Source organism: Onychostoma macrolepis, chromosome 15 (assembly GCF_012432095.1).
Source record: "Onychostoma macrolepis isolate SWU-2019 chromosome 15, ASM1243209v1, whole genome shotgun sequence".
In the NCBI taxonomy this organism is placed as follows: Eukaryota; Metazoa; Chordata; class Actinopteri; order Cypriniformes; family Cyprinidae; genus Onychostoma; species Onychostoma macrolepis.
Genome location: NC_081169.1, coordinates 4,894,299 through 4,917,287, shown reverse-complemented (window position 1 = coordinate 4,917,287; position 22,989 = coordinate 4,894,299). Strand labels below are relative to the sequence as shown.

The 22,989-nt window shown below is 35.6% G+C and overlaps 1 protein-coding gene and 1 pseudogene across 2 annotated transcripts in view; both read right to left on the bottom strand.

Annotated features, from left to right (window-relative positions):
* Positions 1-22,989, bottom strand: part of pgm2l1 (phosphoglucomutase 2-like 1) — a 135,597-nt gene that overhangs the window by 72,386 nt on the left and 40,222 nt on the right. The window lies entirely within an intron of this gene.
* LOC131554389 (interferon-induced GTP-binding protein Mx-like) lies at positions 10,312-22,897 on the bottom strand (annotated as a pseudogene).

The window sequence follows — 22,989 nt, the reverse complement described above, 5'->3', positions numbered from 1 at the left end:
AATCATTAGAAAATGGAAGAAGCTAAACATGACTGTCAATCTCCCTCGGACTGGGGCTCCATGCAAGATCTCACCTCGTGGGGTCTCAATGATCCTAAGAAAGGTGAGAAATCAGCCCAGAACTACACGGGAGGGAGATTTTGGGGAACAATCTCCTTCCCTCAGTTAGAGCATTGAAGATGGGTCAAGGCTGGGTCTTCCAACATGACAATGACCCGAAGCACACAGCCAGGATAACCAAGGAGTGGCTCTGTAAGAAGCATATCAAGGTTCTGGCGTGGCCTAGCCAGTCTCCAGACCTAAACCCAATAGAGAATCTTTGGAGGGAGCTCAAACTCCATGTTTCTCAGCGACAGGCCAGAAACCTGACTGATCTAGAGAAGATCTGTGTGGAGGAGTGGGCCAAAATCCCTCCTGCAGTGTGTGCAAACCTGGTGAAAACTACAGGAAACGTTTGACCTCTGTAATTGCAAACAAAGGCTACTGTACCAAATATTAACATTGATTTTCTCAGGTGTTCAAATACTTATTTGCAGCTGTATCATACAAATAAATAGTTAAAAAATCATACATTGTGATTTCTGGATTTTTTTTTTTAGATTATGTCTCTCACAGTGGACATGCACCTACGATGACAATTTCAGACCCCTCCATGATTTCTAAGTGGGAGAACTTGCAAAATAGCAGGGTGTTCAAATACTTATTTTCCTCACTGTAGTTATGCAGATCTATATGGCTACAACAATCGAGTGTTAATAACTGAATATAAATTCATCCCGTACACAGATTATAATACACACACACACACAATGAGGGTGTGGATACATAAATAATTGGATTTTTAATATCTGATGTCACGGACACTTATTTACTATAAGATAGGAACCTTTAAAAACTGTAAGAGAATCAATATAGGCTCAAATATTTTATTAAGATGTAAACAAGGAAACATTGAGCTTGCCATGAAAACATTTTATTAGCACTTTTAACCTACCTGTTTGTGACGCATTGAGCAACGTAAGCTATAACTCATCTCTTTAAACAACAACAAAAAACAGTTGTGTTTAAAACGTAAAATCAGCCGCTTATGTTCGTGTTTGTCCATCTCTAAAATACAGTAAATTATCATCATTTGCATATAAAATCCCAATTTAGTGCTGATCCGCGGCCTGCCGATCCTCAAAGAAATATGAATGAAGCGCTGCAGCCTGAAGAACCTGGAGGTGCCGTCGTCAAGAGATTATTTGTAAACGACTTCATCTGACTAAAATTACCATGGTTACTAAACAGATAATAATTAAGACAGGCCTATGATTCTAGAGTGAGCACATACTTCTGTAATATGGCCATATAAATTACAAAATCGTACACAAAGGAATGCGCATGCTCGGGTCTACACCAATAAGATTTGCCGTGTTATAAACCAATGGAATTGGGGGTGGGCGGAGCGACACGTGTCACCCCATCGTCCAGATTGCACTCTGGAGTATCACTGTAAAAAGTGATCCACTATATTTACTCAATAAAATTGTCAACGGATTCCAAGCAATATTATTAATTAAATTCAACACATAAAAATTAATTAGAATGAATCAAATGAGATGATTACACATTAACCATAAGTAAAATAGAGTAAAATAGCACAAAAAAATTAAGTAAAATTGAAACAAAAATATTGGTTTCATTGCACAAAAATCACTATGCTAATGATACTATGTTATGCATGTCAGGCCAGTAGTTGGCGATCAAGAAACACTGCGCAAAAACGTAATATGCATGCACATGACGTCACCTTTTTCACAAATTCATGTTTTGTTGTTTACATGGAGATGATACAGGCATCTTGTTCAAAAGCTTGTGTTTTCAGGCCTCAAAAAATGAATTATTGAAGACACCTGATGTTAACACAGAATCACAGAAGGAGAAAATCATGTTTTACTATTGGGTTACCATCACGGTGATCAATGTTTGCTTTAGTTGGGCTCTTGACCCTTGATTCTTTAACATTAGATTTTGTTTGGCTGCTGTTACAGAGTCCAGTTTGAGCTTCTGGAAGGATTGGAGGTGGATCGTCTGAATTTCAGCAGGAAATTCTTACAGACTGTGCTTGGATTTCAACCCTTGCAACTGGATTATATCTTTGCTCTGCCCGGTAGGAAAGTCTTTGAAGTTGTTTTTACCACCTTTTCTGCTTATGAGCTTTGTCTGGAAAGATTAAATTCCAAGAAAACTGTGACTCCCTGTCTTCAGAAAATCCAGTTGTCTCCTCTGTCTGAAAGAGATGTTAGAACTGTGACTGTCCTGATATATTCTGAAAGGATCAAAGTAGAAGATGTTGCCACTTGGTTGTCTATGCATTGCACTGTTTTGAATATGTCTTTGACGAGAGATGAGGATGGGATAAAAACTGGAGCATCTAAGTTTCAAGTGCGTTTGAAGAGAGACGCTGAGGGTAATTACCACCACCTTCCCTCATTAATCCAATTAGGCCCAATTAGGGGCTATATTTTCTATAATGGACAACCAAAAGAATGTAGAAAATGTGGCTCCTTAAATCACATAGCTGCCAACTGTGAACTGGAAATTTGTAGACATTGTAAAAGTAAAGAACATAGCTCCAAAGATTGTCAGTTACCAAAGAAATGCAACATTTGTGGAGCAGAAAGCCACAGGTTTCGTGATTGTCCCCATGCCTACTCAAATAAAATAAAACAACAGAATCATGGAGGAACTGAAAATGTAGTGGACTTTGAAGACTTGGCGAGTACTACTGGAGATCTTGTTGCTACTGGGAACCAACAGCTTTTAGCCCAAGATGGTATGGTCCCTTTTGGAATGTCTAGTATAAACTCCTCACCGCAATTGCAAAGAGTAGCTGAAGTCTCTATATCGACCTTGTCAAAAGAAGAGGTGTTGCCTTTATCAAGAATTGTTGATCCTTCATTAGCTTCTAATGATGAGAACGCAGGAGAAAGGATACAAAGACGAGAAGTTCAATCACTTGAAGGAGGGCTAGGTGTTGCAACAACAACTCCAGATAAGGAAGTTCAGAAACAGAAAGGGAATATTTTCTAGGAGATAGCTGAAGCTTTCCCTTTATCTTTGTCTCTGCTCTCTGGAAGATCATCAACATTGGATTCTTTTCTAGATGATGATAATTGGGATTCTCAGAGTTCCACAATGCCCTCTATGCAGGAACAGGAAGAAGTGACTGATTGTGCATCTAATTCTGAACCTTTTTTGGACTCTGATGAAATCAACACGTTCTCAGTTACCACTCAAACGAAAGAATCTGTTTCACAGAAAGAACTACCTCCCCGAATTAAGAAAGAAAAGAAAAGGAAAAGCCTGAAAAGTAATCTAGTTTCCCCTACATAAACTCTCTCTTTTATAGATTTCTCGTCTATCTGTTACATCTATTAATACTAGAGGTTTAGTTGATTTAGTGAAATGTTCTTCTGTGTTTTCTTTTTTACATAGTGAGGGTCATGACATCGCCCTCCTTCAAGAATGTAATATTCCTCATAGGTCTAATTATAGACCCTTTCAAGATGGAAATATGGCCACTCTATATGGTCGGGTGATAATAAGAATAAGTCGTCTGGGGTAGTCATTCTCTTCAGAGGTCGGCATTTTGAGATTCAGCAGGTTCAGGAAGTTGTTAGTGGGAGACTTTTGTATGTGGACGTGGAATTAAATGGTATAGGTTTTCGTATAATTAACGTATATTGCCCTCCAGATTTCCAAGAGCGGAAGGAAATTTTGAAAGAAATGGCTTCAATATTAATTTGCGGGCGGGAAGTAATTATGGGAGGCGATTTTAATTGTATAATAGCTAAAGAAGATCGGAAATCTTTTCCGATCATGCCAAAGTAGATTGTGTGGTGAGGATAAATGGAAGTAGTACGAGGGGATCTGGATTATGGAAACTGAATATAAATTTGTTAAAAGATCCTAAAGTGGTATCAAGATCAAAACTTAATCAGTGGAAATCTCTGCAAGAATTTTATAGTTCTGTAGGAGATTGGTGGGAAGATCTTAAAACTAGAATAAGGAGGTTTTTTATACAGGAAAGTAAGAAAGCTACGTCGAAAAGTAATTTCCATTTTAAAAAGTGTCAGAGAGATTTGCAAATCTTATATTCTATGTCTCATTTTGGATTTGATGTAGTTGAAGATATTGCAAAACTTAAGAAATGGCTAAAATAATGGCTTATAAGAGTAAGAGCTATATTCTAAGGAGTAGAGTTCAGTATATGGAATCTAATGAAAAATGCACTAGATATTTCTTTAGGAAACTTCTTGGTTCCTCAAGTTTAGATTCTTTAAAAATTCAAGACTATCAAATAATAACAGGAACCCATAATATAGTATCCCATGTTCATTCGTTTTACGAGAATTTATATAAATCAAAAAACATTGAAGAAGAGGATATGATGACTTTCTTCTCTGAGGTTGGAAATAACATTCAAGGAGATTATAGAATGGAGGAGATTAACCTCTGCGTAGACGACTTAACTAAAGCAGTAAAGAGCATGAGTAATAATAAATGCCCAGGAGCGGATGGTTTACCTAAGGAATTTTATATAACCTTTTGGGAAGATTTAAAAGATCATTTGCTAATGATGTTTATGGAGAGTCTACGCATAGGAAAACTCCCATCTTCTTTAAGAGAAGGAGTCATCTCACCGATGTTTAAAAAAGGAGACAAACAAGATTTAAAAAATTGGCGCCCCTTGACTCTGCTAGGGGTAGATGCTAAAATATTGTCTAAAGCCCTTTTTTTAAGATTCAGCCTATTATGCCCAAGTTTATTGGTAGCGATCAAACATGTGGCATTAAGGGGCGCTCCTTACAAGACAATTTGGAATTGGCCAGAGATAGTTATTTGTTTGCACAAGACCGTAAACTGCCTTAGGCTTTTTCCAGATCTAGTCCTAAAATTGCCATTGACTGTATAGATCATTGCTATTTACATAGATTATGTGAGCGTTTGGGCCTTGGCCCCTCTATATGCTCATGGATTAAACTTCTTTATACAGATTGTCAAAGCAAAGTATTGGTAAATAACTATTTGTCAGACTCTTTTGAGATTTGCTCGGGTGTACGACAAGGTTGTAGCTTGTCCCCATTGCTATTTATTTTAGCGGTCGAGCCATTAGATTGTGCGCTTAGGCAAACCCAGAAATTAAAGGCTTTCTGATCCTGGGCAGTTCAGGTAGGGAGGCTAGGGTCTCACTTTATATGGACGATCTAACCCTCTTTCTTATCGATAATAACTCCATTAAGGAAACTTTGCAAATCTGTGAAAAGTTTACTCTAGCTACCGGTGCGAAAATTAATAGAAAAAAAGACTGAAATTCTGTATTCCTTTTGGAAAGAACCTAAATTAAATTTGGGCTTTAAAGATCAGGTAGAATCCATTAAGATTTTAGGGCTTTTGATTGGTAACAACATGGAGAAAATTAATTGGGATCAGAGACTTGATAAAATTAAATGGAAAGTAAAACAGTGGGAGGATCGAGACCTTACTTTGAGAGGGAAAGTGTTAGTAATAAATGACGAATTTTAGCTTCTCTCACCTTTTTAGCCGCAACTTTGCCAGCACCAGTTAATTTTATAAGATCAGTTAAAAAAAGTCTTGTTCGGTTTCCTTTTGGGTTCCAAACACGAAAGAATGAGAAGAGAAATATTGTATAAATCAGTAGTTAAGGGTGGGCTAGCAGTTCCAGAAATAATTATTAAATTGGAATCAATGTTTTTGACTCCTATTCTGAAAGCTTGTCTACGTAAGAATGAAGAAACTTTGTGGCATTGTTTTGCTAAGCTTTGGGTGGACCAACAGGTAGCCAATGCTTGGAGGATTAGACGTCCACAAAATAGACCAAAGATATACGAAAAGGTGTTACTCTTCTTAAGAAAAGTTAAAGTGTCAGACATCCCTATTGAGAAAGTAAATCGAGTGAATGTGCAAAATATGTTATATCCAAAATTACAGAGGATATCTCCGGTGGGAAAGCTCATTGAGTCTGATTGTATTTAAGTATGGAAGAATGCAAGCAATGTATTTTTATTTAATTCACATAAAGACATTGTTTGGCAAGTAGTGCATCAAAGTTTACCTACTCGAGTGTTTTTGAAAAAAAGGAACTGCTCAAAGAGTTCACAATGTACAAAAATTGAAATGTGGAGAAGACGAGTTCATCAGCCATTTATTTTGGTCTTGTAAATATACTAAGGAGGTATGGTTTTCTGTACGAGAATGGTTAACGGAAATCTATACAAGTCAAAGTGAAATGGATGTTCTGTATGGAGAGCTGAATAACATGGACCCTGAGGAATGGATTAGATGGTGGACGGTTATCAGTGTCATTAAAGAGGGGATATGGAAAGCAAGAAATATTTCTTGCTTTAAAAGATATGATATACCGGCGGGAACAGTGATTACCTCAAGTCTTGTTTCAATCAGAGACTATGTGTTAAGAGATAGAAACTCTTTATCTGTGATGGAAACATCTAAGAAATGGAAATGTTCAACTTCTTCCCCAATTTTTGAACATTGTGAATTATATGTATGGGAAAAGAGTTATCTTTTTTGTGTGATGTTATAACTATGTATTGAATTTAATGATAGATAAATGTTTTTAAAGAAGAAGAAGAGAAAAAAAAAGTTAGACAAGCCAAATGAAAAGATGGTCTGGTGGTGTTGATTATTTATTGTCATCATCATTTGCCCTGAATCTCTGAATTAGATTTACTTTGATTACAGTAGTTCTGTAATTCTGCAGTATAAGATCTGAAATTTTCAGTATAGTCTAAAGGATTTCTTAAAAATTGTTCTTTTAGGCACACTCTGACATCAAGAATCAGAGTATGAATCTCAACAACGGTGATAAAAAGCATATTCAGATAAACAGATCAACTCTGAACGTCACAAAACAAACTACTAAAAATATGCAATGCATGATGGGAGCTATTGATGAGTTTTGATTGGTGGCACCCAGAATGCACTGCAACATTTGATGGTCACCATTGTTGAGGTCTCACGCTGATACTTGATGTTTGTGTGCCTAGATGAAAGCTCTTTTTTTATTATTTGCTCAGAAAAGCTTTTAAAAATCTGTTTGTGCTGAAAATTCCAGATATTATACTGTGCAACCACAGAATGGCAAAAATTGATACTGTAAATACAACTCAGAGATTCAGGTCAGATGATGTTAAAACATAACCAACACCACCCTTTCACCTTTTCTCTTGGCTTGTCTTAACTGTTGTCGAACTCCGTTACAAAAGCCAAACAATATCTAATGTTAAAGTGTCAAGGGTCAAGAGCCCAACTAAAGCAAACATAGACTCACTGAAGGAGAAAATCATGTTTTACCATTGGGTCACCATCACAGTGGTCAGTTTAACATCAGGTGTCTACAATAACTGTTTTGGGGGCCTGGAAACACAAGCTTTTGAACAAGATGCCTGTATCATCTCCATGTAAACAACAAAAACATGAATTTGTGAAAATGGTGACGTCATGTGCACGCAAATTACGTTTTTGTGCAGTGTTTCTTGATCGCCAACTACTGGCCTGACATGCATAATATAGTATCATTAGCATAGTGTTTTTTGTGCAATGAAACCAATATTTTTGTTTAAATTTGACTTCATTCAAAATGAGTAAAATAGCACAAAAAAAATGGTTAATTTGTAATTCTCATTTGATTAATTCTAATTAATTTTTATGTGTTGAATTTAATTAATAATATTACTTGGAATCTGTTGAGACAATTTTATTGAGTAAATATAGTGGATCACTTTTTACAGTGACTTGGGATCAGTTGTGATCTGTGTCTCAGGCCGATGACATCACTTCCAGGAAGGCATGCCCAGGCCTGTTGTACACGCCCCCGCCCCTTGACTCCACCCCCATGTCAAAGCAGCGCCACAAAGTGAGACGCACAGAAACGTGAAGCGCAAAGGGGAAAATGGTATCTCAAGCTCAAACTTGACTGAAACGCAAAATAAAAGCAGCGTTGCAAATAAATTAGTAGATATGGCCATGGAAAATATGTATTTTAAAATCATTGCTCTTGCTCTGTTTCATTTATATTTTGCAATTCTTTATTTTTGTTTACAAAAAGCACATTTATTCTTTCTTAATACTTCCAGTTTCATTTGTAAAACTATTTTCCTTTGCAAAACTTTATTCTTCTGCATTGCCTGTATATGCAACATTAAATTGATTCCTTACAATTTCCGTTTAATCAGATTTTTTTTTTTTTTTTACTTGATTTTACTGGCTAAGCTAAACGCGTTTAATATGAACACACAATTAAAAGAACCAGTGTAATACTCACACCAAAATGTCAAGGGTCAAGAGCCCAACAAAAGGAAACACTGGTCTCTTTGATGGTGATTTCAAACAAAACAATAAAGCATCTAAACCTCTGTTAATTCTCAATAAGAGCTTCTCTAGAAGTCTGACAGAAATAAAATCAATCTGGTCAGTCTGATGCCGTTTAATCAGATCTTGAGAGATTTAATGGAAACACATGAGCAGTGTGGGGACTTTGCTGTGAATTATTAAATAAATCTTACCCGTTTCATTCACGTATATGACTGATGCATATGAATCACATTAAGTTTATTGATTTGTTTGTTAAAACTATGTTGTCTTAATGGATGGAAAATTAAGCAAATGAATTACATAAAAAAAAATGTTGTTTCGGTCTAAATTTCCATTTTGAGTGTACACTGAAAAAAAAAAACAAGATTTACTTAATGTGTGCAAGAACTTGCAAAATAACAATTAAGTATTGAATTAAGTAAGACCTATTTAACTGAATTAAGTAAAATTAGCAAAGAAAATAAACTTTAACTGGCCATGTTAAATTTGTTTGAGTAATTTTTCCTTAATTATTTTAACTTAAATCTGCAATACAAAAAAAACACTCAATGTAGGACTGGAAAACAACCATGCTACTAAAGCATGTGACTTACACACAAAAATGTAAACAAGTAGACAGCTTGTTATCCTTTTTAAGATAATATATCCACTCAAAATACTGAACACAGAGACCTCAATACTTGGTACACCATACACAATGATGGTGACAATCAGTGGCTAGTGTTTGAGTATGGGTCATTTTGAGTAAAAAATCAACTCCAGATGTCACAAAACAGTAAGTTACTAAACCTAACAACAAAAGCAACCATAAAACAGTGTAAATATAGCTCAAAAACAGTGAAAAATTTAACCTTTTTAATTATTTATGCCCCAGCGCATGATGGGAAAAATGGGATCATAACTTTGATGTTTACTTGAAGAATCCTTGTAAACATAACAAACAATTCCAAGTAAAATATACTTATAAGCTCAAGCTTAAATTGAGTACTAATATAGAATTTACTTTAATTGTTTAATTCTTGCCTGAACTCAAAAACAAATGTAATTTCTACATTAAATAATTATGTAGTTTTTACTTCAAATCTGATAAAAATGATGTTTTGGTGATTACTGATCAGTGAAAACGATAGTGTTGCAGAGGCCAGATGGATTTAATATACATAATGTTTCATTTGGATATTGTGTTTATTTGCATGTATAATTGCATAACATGGTCATATTAATGTCTTAAATATATAAAGTTTGAAAATAGCAACAATATGAAAGTAAAATTGCCAGTAGGTGGCAGCAAGTTACTATCTTTAGAGTGAGTCATTAAATCATTCATTCAAATGGCTGATTCAGTCAGTGAGGAATAAAGTCAAGTCACCTTTATTTATATTGCACTTTTAACAATACAGATTGTGTCAAAGCACTTAACAGTATCAAATTGGAGGATAGAGTGTCAGTAATGTATAATAAGATTAAACACTCAATTTTCAAAACTTTCAGTTAAAGGCATTTCATTATTGAATTCAGAGATGACATTGTCTAGCTCAGTTTAGTTTAAATAGTATCTGTGCACCCACATCAACGATAATTGCTAGAAATTAAGTGTCCCCAACTGAACATTCTTTTTCCATAGGAAAAAAAAAAAAGGAAAAGAAAAAGACAGACTTCTCTGGCTAACTTAACTTAGTGGATGAAGTGAATGTTCACCTATAAACAACTGAAACAACTGAAGTTACTTTTTGAGAGGTAACTTTGAGAAAATTAAGCTATTGTGTCCACTGTGGATTACTTTGTGAACAGGTGCTAGATGGATGTATTTGACCATTTTGTTGCTTTTTGCATTTTCATGTTTTAAAATCCAGTGGCCATACTCTGCAGCCCTGATGCAAAATTAATATCCTTGTTGTTAATAAAGATATCTCAGAGTCTGTTGCTGATCAGTTCTTGAGCTTGTGCGAGGCGTTCCTGGCGCTGTTTTAAATCAGCTCTCCTGCGTCCTCGCTCTGAGTCTTCACTCAGCAGTTTGACCACATCTGCCCCATTCCTCAATTCTAGCATTTGATGCCGCAATATCTTAGCTGAATTCTTCAGCATGAAGAGGATTATCAGCATGGGAACATAGTCTGTCAGGCGTTGGTAGACGATCTGTATGGAGACAACACATGAATTATAACATTCACTTGGAAAATACAGATATTTGAATCATTTTCTGGGGTTGGTTGCTCTCTGATCTTTTTGGTGAGCCTCTAGTACTAATGCACTGGCAATGTGTGGTTTTGGTGCACAGAGAGACTCAATTTAAAATAGTTGTTAACTGATCATCCTCACTTATACTACTCTTAAAAATAAAATGGCCTAATGGGGATTTCACGGTAAGAACCATTTTTGCTTCACCATTTTTTTTCAGTAAAAGTTTGTTTAAATAACTATATTTCTTATTGTGAGAAACCTTTTTAATGGTCCAGTAAACTTTTTCCACTACAAAGAACCTTTTCAAAATGAGTCATGGACGTTAAATCTTCCTCATGGAACACAATGGAAAGAAAAAACTTTTATTTTACTGCACAGTAAAACCTTCAATGTTAAATCAACACTCCCAGTGTATATATAATCCACACTCAGAGTGTTAAAAAAGTAACACTGAAGCAGTGTTAAAGTTAATGAGATAATTAGTTTAGTAATTGAGTGATGATTGAACATTAATGAAGAACACCTGCTGTTAACAAACTGAATCACTGAAAGAAAGAGGAGGAAAAAAAAGAGACGAGACGAGCAGAAATACAAGAACTACAACTGACTTCAGTCACAGCCTTCGATGAGATCAACACAAGATAAAAGAAGACATTAAATCTCTCAAGATCTCAGCAGAGGATGATTAAACAACTCCATAAACAGCATTACCAGCTTCACACGTTACTAACCAGATTGACTTTAGATGTTGATGTTTTAGTTTTGTTTGAATTACCATTATCGAGGTCAGTGTTTGCTTTAGTTGGGCTCTTGGCCCTTGATTTAAAACATTATAATTTTTTTGGCTGCCATAATTGTGTGTTTGTTTAGACCTGTTAGTTATGGCAAAAAACAAAAAAAAAGCCAAGAGAAAATGAGATCAGGGCTGGTTACGTTTCGATAAAGTTGTAATCAGCGCATAGTGGCTTAAGTAACTGATGTAATTTGGAGTATAGTCACTGGTAGATTTATTAGTTAACTTTGTTATTGAGGTTATGATATGTAGTCTAACGTCTGGCAGTTTTAATATTAATCTGAAAAAACTTTCAGTGCAGAATAAGTTTCAAAAGTCTGTTTTTCTTCATCAAACAGACTTCAAGAATCAGCATATGAATCTCAACAATGGTGACAATCAACATTGGTGCTCCCAGAATGCACTGCAACATGAATAAATTATGCAGCTGTCTTAGTATTTTCTTTTATTCTTACTATTTCCTTTTTGTTTTGCTATTTTGTTGTGACTTTTAGCAGCGTGTTTTGTGATGTTCACAGAGGATCTTTTTATCTGAATTTGTTGATTGTCACCATTGTTGAGATTCTTACGCTGAGTCTTGATGTCTGTATGATAATGCAGTCTTAAGCTTCTAATGCCGATTTACTTTTGAAAGTCTTTCAGATTAATCTTAAAACTGATGGCTCAAGCTTTATATTATATGCGAACAAAGCATCATCATCGATTGATTAAAATTTTTGGCTATGAATGAAATCATTTAGGGAAATCACTAAATGCTGGTGACTTTTTTATGAGAGTCCAACCATCAACACCCGAATGCCATAACTAACATGTCTAAACAAACATGAAGTTATGGCAGCCAAAGTAATTGTATTGTTTTAAGTCACGGGTCAAGAGCCCAACTAAAGCAAACACTGACCTCGATAATGGTAATTCAAACGAAACTAAAACATCAACATCTAAAGTCAATCTGGTTAGTAACGTGTGAAGCTGGTGATGCTCTTTATGGAGTTGTTTAATCATCCTCTGCTGAGATCTTGAGAGATTTAATGTCTTATTTTATCTTGTGTTGATTTCATCGAAGGCTGTGGCTGAATTCAGTTGTAGTTCTTGTATTTCTGCTCGTCTTGTCTCTTTTTTTCTTTGTTAACAGCAGGTGTTCTTCATTAATGCTCAATCGTCACTCAATTACTAAACTAATTATCTCATTAGCTTTAACACTGCTTCAGTGTTACTTTTTTAACACTCTGAGTGTGGATTATATATACACTGGGAGTGTTGATTTAACACTGGAGGTTTTACTGTGTGTAATTTACTAAGTAAGCCATTCGTAGGTTGATTCCCCTGAAATGTGTAACCACTGGCTCTGTGATAAGAAAATATAACATCATATTATTTGAGCATCCAGCAACACTGGCACAGCCCTATTTTTTGGGGAGGGACAGTCTTGTGGTCAACCAGTGCCAGGTGGGTTGGTTAACTTGGCTGTTTGCAGTTTTGTTTGATAACACTAGTGGTGCGCTAAGTACACACTTCAACTTTAAAGCCCTTTTAGATGTTACAGTGTATACATAACATTCTTACAAAATAAATTAGCTGTTTATCACATTTTACAATGTGACTTAATACCGTCACTGTCAATAAACAAATACATTTCATAGTGAGTTGCCACCTACCTTATAATAGAGAACCAGTTTGTCTGGTACAAGGTTTCTTGTATCCAACAATGCACAGCCTATGGAATTAAGAATCTTTTCATCATGATCATAGATGTCTTTTGTTGGGTTCTCATCAACAGAGTCCATCATAGTTTTCTGTGCGATGTCAGAGTAATCACGTTGCTGTTGTAATACCTTGTCTTGAGTGAAGACCAGTTGCTCCATATTAATAAACTCCTGTATTCTTTTCTCCACTTTGGCCTCTTGTTTTGACTGAATGTCAATAATCATTTTCTGAGGAGTGCAACAATACATCCCTTGTGAAAATGTACTCAGTGACATCCTTTTAAAAATATTGCTTATTGTTGCCACTTATTGGCACGTGTCAAAATCATTCAGATATTTTTGCTTGGTCCTTTTTCCTGCTTTCAGCACATGACATTCAAGAATTGACTGTTCACTTGCAGCCTAAAATATCCCACCTCTTAACAGGTACCACTGTATCCGTGTAATCAGTGTTATTCACTTCACCTATCAGTGGTTTTAATGTTGTGACTGATCAAATCTTCACTGTAAACAATTGCTGTAAAATTTACAGTAACTTACTGGCAATTTTGGTTGCCATTAAGACTGTAAATTTACAAGAGTACTGTAAATCAATAATTACAATTGTACTGTAAAAATACAGCAAACTCTAGCATGCTGTAAAATTGTTGTGACGGTGTAAACATTTGGTAAACTTATTTCATTTGATTCTACTAAGGAACATTTCTTAATATAAAACTGCAAACACTCAATTTATAATAGTAAAGTTACTAAAAACATGAATTTAACTCAAATCGTTGCAGTTTATCATCAGCTATAGCACACATGCATGTGATAAAACACTTAACAAAGAGATCATCACTGTATCAGTAACTCTACAGTTACTGTCTTTAAATCAAGCAGCAGAACATCAGTGTTTGTGTCTCATCATTGACTGAAGCACAGGCTCTACTCTCCACCACAATGGTGACCCACAAAACTAATTTAAACTAACAGATCTCTCTTGTGCAAAATAATACAGTTCAGTTAAATATTTACTCTCCTTATAGATAACACCTGCTGTTAACAAGCAGAATCACTGAATGAAAGAGAAACAAGAACTACAACTGACTTCAGCCACAGCCTTAGATGAACTCAACTGAAATACAAGACATCATTAAATCTCTCAAGATCTGATTAAACAACTCCACAAACAGCATTACCAGCTTCACACATTACAATTTGACTTTATTTCTGTCATATGTCTATAAAAATTATTTGAGAATTAACAGAAGTTTAGTTGTTTTATTGAAAACGTTTAGTTTGACCTCACCATTGTGGCGGTCAGGGTTTGCTTTACTTTATTTAAAGTATAATTTTAGCTTTTTTCTGGCTGCTGTAGCTGTGTTTATAAAGCACATTTGCTATAATTTGTGGTTACGTGCTTTTGATTGGTTATTGATAATGATATAGTCATTATCTAGTGGCCTGATTCACTGATCTCATTCAGAGGCTGATCTTTAAAGACATGGTGTGGATATCTTTCTTTTTTTGTGTGTTTACAATCGTTATATGACCCTGAATGAGACGACAAACTACTACTGAAAAATTAAAAATGTCTTATGCACAAAACTTTTAGCACTACGGCACCAACTAGACACATACAGACATCAAGAATCAGCATATGAATCTCAACAACGGTGACAATCAACAAAATAAATAAACAGATCACCTCTGAACATTACAAAACTTGCTACTAAAACTCAACACAAAAAAATTAAAAATAAAAGCACATAGTAAGAATTAAAGACAATAAGTGGACAATTCAGCGGCATAATTTATTCATGCCGCAATGCATGCTGGGATTCATGGGTGAGTTTTGTACTGTGCTGGTACCCAGCATGAATTGCAGCATTAAGCTTTTGATTGTCACCATTGTTGAGATTCATACACTGATTCTTGATGTCTGTGTGTGTTTAATTGCTGCCGTAGTACTAAAGGTTTTGTGCATAAGACATTTTTAAAAATTTTCAGTAGCAGTTGGTCATCTCATTCAGGGTCATATAGCAGCTGTAAACAACACCAAACTAACAAATAAAAAAAAAATCCACACCATGCCTTTAAAGATCAGCCTCTGAATGAAATCAGTGAATCAAGCCACTAGATAATGATTACATCATTATCAATAGTCAATCACAAGCACATAATCACACAGTTTCCTGGCTATTCATGCTATAACAAATGTGCTCTACAAACACAGTTACAACAGCCAGAAAAAAACTAAGATTAAAATTTGATGGTCAAGAGCACAAGTAAAGCAAACCCTGATCGCCACAATGGTGAGGTCAAACGAAACGTTTTCAATAAAACGCATAAACTTCTGTTAATTCTCAAATTATTTTTATAGACATATGACAGAAATAAAGTCAAATTGTAATGTGTGAAGCTGGTAATGCTGTTTGTGGAGTTGTTTAATCAGATCTTGAGAGATTTAATGATGTCTTGTATTTCAGTTGAGTTCATCTAAGGCTGTGGCTGAAGTCAGTTGTAGTTCTTGTTTCTCTTTCATTCAGTGATTCTGCTTGTTAACAGCAGGTGTTATCTATAAGGAGAGTAAATATTTAACTGAACTGTATTATTTTGCACAAGAGAGATCTGTTAGTTTAATATAGATTTGTGGATCACCATTGTGGTGGAGAGTAGAGCCTGTGCTTCAGTCAATGATGAGCCACAAGCACTGATGTTCTGCTGCTTGATTTAAAGACGGTAACTGTAGAGTTATTGATACAGTGATGATCTCTTTGTTAAGTGCTTTATCACATGCATGTGTGCTATAGCTGATGATAAACTGCAACGATTTGAGTTAAAGTCATGTTTTTAGTAACTTTACTATTACAAATTAAGTGTTTGCAGTTTTATATTAAGAAATGTTCCTTCTTAGTAGAATCAAATGAAATAAGTTTACCAAATGTTTACACCATCACAACAATTTTACAGCATGCAAGAGTTTGCTGTATTTTTACAGTACAATTGTAATTATTGATTTACAGTACTCTTGTAAATTTAGTCTTAATGGCAACCAAAATTGCCAGTAAGTTACTGTAAATGTTACAGCAATTTTTTTACAGTGTAGTTTCATAATTACTTCTATTTCTTGAAATTTGTACTGTATGTCATGTATTTAAAATATATTTGTGATTACACATTTCTAACAATGAAATTGCAATTTAGTACATTTACCCGGGCCATACAATGTATTAACTTTAAATGTAATACTGAATATTACACTACAGATAAAGTTAAAATCAAGTAATTTATTTGTACTTTAGCATGTTAGTCAACACATCAGGATATAGTAAGTTTTAGTGTTTTTAAAGCATGACAAAAGATTTTTATGAAAATTGAATTATTTAAAACTTATTTAAAACTTGTTCAAACGTGTTGTAAGTTGTACTTACAGATACAATGTATTTCAGTGGAGGGTACTGGTCAAAAGATAAATTGCATACCTCTCTGAAAATATTCTGAATAATCTCTAAACATGAAATTTATAACAGGAAGGAAAATTGTTATTTAAAACGAAAAATATTAAAACTTTAACATTACAATGAGAATTCAAAATATGACACACACTGTACCTCGTACATCCTTCAGTGTTACCATAGCTGGCTCTTGAAGGGCTGCCACATGGTCCCTGATGACACTTTCAAATTCACAGTAGTCACTGAACGTAAGCAATTCTCTGCCACGATGCTTCTCATTGTACTTGTCTATCATTTCCTTCACTCTTTCTGTGACTGCATTTATAATAACAAAAAGAGAAAGTCAGTTTTAGGGATAATGGTACAGGCACAAATGGTTTTAATATATCTTGACTTACAGGATTTTTCAGTGCCTCTTAGGTAAATGTCCCATTTCTTGAACACAGGACGTAGGAGTGCATGAATGTTTTTGTCTTTTGAATGTCCTGTTCTACTCATTTCACTTATTCGATCACTGAACTCCATTATTATCTAAATAGGAAGAGAGAGAGAGAGAGAGAAAGACAGAGAAATAAGAAAACAGTTATTATGGGTATTAATTATTTATGGGATAGATATGGAAAGAGGATTTATTGTGCTTTATTCTCAGAACTCCTACCTCACTGAGAAAAGGTCCCATCTTGTTTTCTTCCAGGGGTGGACCCTGCTCATAATCTTTAAGCTCCCTTTGCACTTTGAGTTGCATAGTCTGAATCTGCTCAGTCAAGGAGGGTAGCGATGCCTGTGTCCATAAGAAAATAAATAGATATATTAACTGGCTAATCTAACAGATTATTTAACCGTTATATTGAATTAATGAACTGTGACTACTTTCAACCCACTGAATGTTTACTTATTATTATTTTAAAAAAGGGTCAAGCAAGGTCAAGGCCCCCCATTTAGTGCTTGCCTTGATATGAGTGACCAGTTCTTTGGTCAGGTTATCCGCCAGGCATTGATTTGATGCTTTACCATCGTTCAGTAGAGAGCTGTCAAGGAAAGAAACACACACACACACACACACATACATACATACAGGTGCTGGTCATATAATTAGAATATCATCAAAAAGTTGATTTATTTCACTAATTCCATTCAAAAAGTGAAACTTGTATATTATATTCATTACACACAGACTGATATATTTCAAATGTTTATTTCTTTTAATTTTGATGATTAGAGCTTACAGCTCATGAAAGTCAAAAATCAGTATCTCAAAATATTAGAATATTACTTAAGACCAATACAAAGAAAGGATTTTTAGAAATCTTGGCCAACTGAAAAGTATGAAAATGAAAAGTATGAGCATGTACAGCACTCAATACTTAGTTGGGGCTCCTTTTGCCTGAATTACTGCAGCAATGCGGCGTGGCATGGAGTCGATCAGTCTGTGGCACTGCTCAGGTGTTATGAGAGCCCAGGTTGCTCTGATAGTGGCCTTCAGCTCTTGGGTCTGGTGTCTCTCATCTTCCTCTTGACAATACCCCATAGATTCTCTATAGGGTTCAGGTCAGGCGAGTTTGCTGGCCAATCAAGCACAGTAACACTATGGTCATTGAACCAGCTTTTGGTACCTTTGGCAGTGTGGGCAGGTGCCAAGTCCTGCTGGAAAATGAAATCAGCATCTCCATAAAGCTTGTCAACAGAAGGAAGCATGAAGTGCTCTAAAATTTCCTGGTAGATGGCTGTGTTGACTGTGGACTTCAGAAAACACAGTGGACCAACACCAGCAGATGACATGGCAGCCCAAATCATCACTGACTGTGGAAACTTCACACTGGACTTCAAGCAACATGGATTCTGTGCCTCCACTCTTCCTTCAGACTCTGGGACCTTGATTTCCAAATGAAATGTAAAATTTACTTTCATCTGAAAAGAGGACTTTGGACCACTGAGCAACAGTCCAGTTCTTTTCTCCACAGCCCAGTTAAGATGCTTCTGACGTTGTCTCTGGTTCAGAAGTGGCTTGGTAGCCCTTTTTCTGAAGACGTCTGAGCGTGGTGACTCTTGATGCACTGACTCCAGCTTCAGTTCTCTTCTTGTTAAGCTCTCACAAGTGTTTGAATCGGCTTTGCTTGACTGTATTCTCAAGCTTGCAGTCATCCCTGTTGCTTGTGCACCTTTTCCTACCCAAATTCTTCCTTCCAGTCAACTTTAAATTTAATATGCTTTGATACAGCACTCTGTAAACAGCCACACCTTTCAGTAATGACCTTCTGTGACTTACCCTCTTTGTGGAGGGTGTCAATGTTCGTCTTCTGGATCATTGCCAAGTCAGCAGTCTTCCCCATTATTGTGGTTTCAAAGAACAAGAGATACCCCGAATTTATACTGTAGGAATGGTCATTTATTCAAACTCAAATGTAAATATTCTAATATTTTGAGATATTTGAGATATCTGTAAGCTCTAATCATCAAAATTAAAAGAAATAAACATTTGAAATATATCAGTCTGTGTGTAATGAATGAATATAATATACAAGTTTCACTTTTTGAATGGAATTAGTGAAATAAATCAACTTTTTGATGATATTCTAATTATATGACCAGCACCTGTACATACATACATACATGTATGTATGTATGTATGTATGTGTGTGTTAAATAAATAAAATCTAAATACGAAACATGCAAGCCATTCAAGATTGCATTAATTACCTGAAATAACGGTGGTTCCTAAAGAATTGAATTTCCATCTCCATGGCTTTAGAAAGGGGTATTCTGTTATTGATTTCACTCTGACCGCGACATCGCACAATGATGTAACCCTTGCTGAGAGGAATGACTTTGCCCTGGACAATTTTCAAAACATCAATCTCTGCTCCTCTGTCAATGAGGTCTGGTTTTGTGAGAATTGCTAATCCATCCATTCAACAATAAAAGAAATAAAGGTTAGGATAAGTATGAATCATAATGCTACGGGTATGTAGCATTTATTAAATACATGTGTTATATTATAGAAATACAAAAATGGGCAAACCAAGTGTTCTGTATCCCTCAGGGTCTACATCTTGCGCCATCCTTAGTGCTTCTGTTGTTGCTATGTCAACATTGCAGGGCACAACAACTAAAATTATGGTTTCGCTTTTGCCAATATATTTTAGAATCAGGCTTTTGATCTAAAAATCAAAGATAAAATGTCCCTTGGTTAGATAGGTGAGAATCATTTAGCCACAATGAAACACCACAAAACCCATTATACTTCTGTAAAATAAGATATTCCTAATAATAAATTATATATCAGTGGTGGAGGTAACGAATTACAACTACTCACGTTACTGTAATTGAGTAGTTTTTTCAGGTACTTGTACTTTTTTGAGTATATTTTTAAAGCTGTACTTTTACTTGTACTTAAGTACAAATTAAGCAAAATAATCTACTTCATTACTTTTAAAATCATAGTTCGTTACTGAGTACGCCCACAATTTGAATTGATATTCAAACCTTTCACGAAACTTCAGTAGCCAATAAAGATATCCGATCGTAAACGGACCAATAAAAGCCCTGATATCTGAACCGAGTCCCGGGAAAAGCCGCCGCTGCAGCAGGTGAAGATCTGATCGGACATTCATGGCATATAAGGTGGAAGCAGCTTCTCCGCAGGCCACATAAGCACTGCCGATTAGGGCCGACAAGTATTTACAGACCCGGGAGGGGAGCGACGGCCGATAGAAAGGTGCCATCCACGACCCAGTGAGCTCATCATGCACTTCCAGAAAGAAAGGCCCTGAGAATCAGCGTGAGCCACCCCAAGAAACGAATTTTCCAGCCTTGAGGGTTCGGACATGGTGGAGACTTCCACTCAAGCCCAACCCTCTCGGCGGCCTGGGCAAGCATAGCCACCATTTCCGGATCCGTATCCGGCAATGATCATGATCATGAATGCTCTTTTAGAAATTGCTCTTTTAATGAGGGGGAGATGGCTGCTTGCAACACAAACAGAGGGTAGTACAGCCTGGTGTGTGCAATCCACTCAACACGGGAAAACCGCCACCGCTGAAGCGCCGTACTGCCAACAACAGAGCCCCAAAGATTGCACTGAACTCATTGAGTCATCCTCAAGCAGGAAAGTCAGGAGCAAAACGATATGACCGCTCGCCTCTGAAGCGAAAAGCAGAGTATGCATTGCACCTGCTGCCTAATTACACTCGTGCTGTGATCAGCAGCAACTGGATGGAATCATCGCAATTCGTCATGACTCGGAGTGACGAACTGAAAGGGAACAATTGCTGATTGAATCTACTGATTTGAAACTGAATATGTAATGTCAAAACTAAGCCTGTTCACGCAAATTTTCAAATATTTACATGTTTTCAAACAGCCTTTTAGATTTTTGTACACTGTATATGCTCACCTGATCGGCAATATCATCAGGTTGGCCATGCACAGGAACACGGGTTATACCAGGAAGGTCGATCAGAGTGAGATCACAGACATCAGGAGATAAAAATTTCCAAAGAAATAAGTTCATCCGAGATTCCAAGTGTATTTCCAGCAAGCTTGTTTTGAGCTGTAAAATACACATTCATAAGTTGACAGACTTAAACTAGACTAGTTTTGGTTTTTCATGTGATATTGGTGAGTTTGGAAATCCTTTTTAGGACACAGGGATGTGCTGCAATCCCAGCTGAATAGAGAATGTGTTTTAAATTCTAATTCACATTTGAATTTTAGAAGCAAATCATTAAAATGTCCTTATAATTAATTAATTTATTTCAGTTTGTTAATTAAAAGGGAACCAATTCATTTACACTATGCTGGTCTGTAGGCATTTTTGTTCATACTGACCTTCTCTGACAAGGTGATCTACCTTTAATGGGTCATTAAAGTTCTCTTTGTGTCCTCCATAGGAAATGGTCCCTGACCATGGTCCTTTTTTTAACTTCCGTAATTTCAACTCAAGAGGACAGCGAGTGACAATACCTTTAAAAAAAAATTTAAATAAAAACACAGACAATAAACCTCAAGGATATCAAGGTGTGGGAATGTAATTTAATATTGCCGCTGCTTTCTTATGTTCATGTTTATTTTTAGATATTTTTAAAGCATATACATTATGTTGTACCACACAGAATATTAAGAAGTTTACAAAGTCATTAGATTACATTTTTAGTTATACAAGAAGTGAAAACTCAAAGAACTCATATGACATATTTTTGGTTACACTATTTCAATAGTCCACTTTAGACATTCTACTATCTATAAGTAACTTTGCAACTACATGTCTACTAACTCTCAGCAGGGTAGGTTTAGGGTTAGAAGAATAAGTTGACATATACTTGCAAAGTTTCTCATAGTCAGTATGCTGTATGTTGTGGACCCATCAAAATAAAATGTTAGAAGATATTAAGCAGACAGTCTACTAAAACTCTAATGACTGCTAGTTGACATGTAGTTGCAGAGTTACTTACTGTTAGTAGAATGTCTAAAGTGGACTATCAAAATAAAGTGTTACCTTATTTTTTCCAATACATTTTATTGTTGTTAATCAAAAGACAGTGCTGTGAAGCTGAAAGAATTTACGTTTTTCTTAGTAGTTTTCCATTTCTTTTAAAACTCCCAGTATTTGTTAGTTCCTTTTATGTTTACTTATTTTTAAGTCACTTTTGGAAATAATATCTGTTAAATAATACATTTAAGATGATTATAGATTATGTAAGTGGGGCACAAAGATTCATTATTATTATTATTATTATTATTGTTATTATTTTTTACAAAGCATTGCAAACAATGCGGAGCTACTGCAATATATATATATATATATATATATATATATATATATATATATATATATAGGACAAGTGAAATATACTGGAAAAGGAATATAAAAAGAGTCTCACCACTTCCTCGAGGTAGAGCCACCCCAGAAAGTGCCTCCAAAACAGAGCTCTTTCCAGAACTTTGGTCTCCCACCACTGCAATGGATGGTAGATCTATATCCTTATCAATGCCGATGAACCTCAGAGAGTCAATCAACTCAATCAAAGGCCGAACACACTCAATGAAATGATTGTGGAATGCTCCATGAGTTTGTGACTCTGAAAATGAGCTTTATAATTAAAACATGAAAAGAGAGAAACAAACAGAGATGATTTAACTCAGCAGTTGGTGGCTCTGTAGTGGCAGAAAACAATACAAATCATTTCACTGCAGACATGAAAATATACCGGCTTGTCTGTGCTATGATCTGAATTAGAATACGAAATTATGAGGCAACATCAGTATTTGAGATGTAAAGAAAGAAAGAAACATTACTAGCAATCAAACACGTGAAACATCTGAATACTATACCTCTCTTCGCTTTGGGAATCGTAGTCTGTAAATTTGTCCTGACCATCCATAATGGTGTCTAAAAATTAAGAAATTCCAAACGGAGATGTCATTTATCAGTAACTTGTTTAGAGTTAACAAAAACTGTACTGTTTTTAGCATT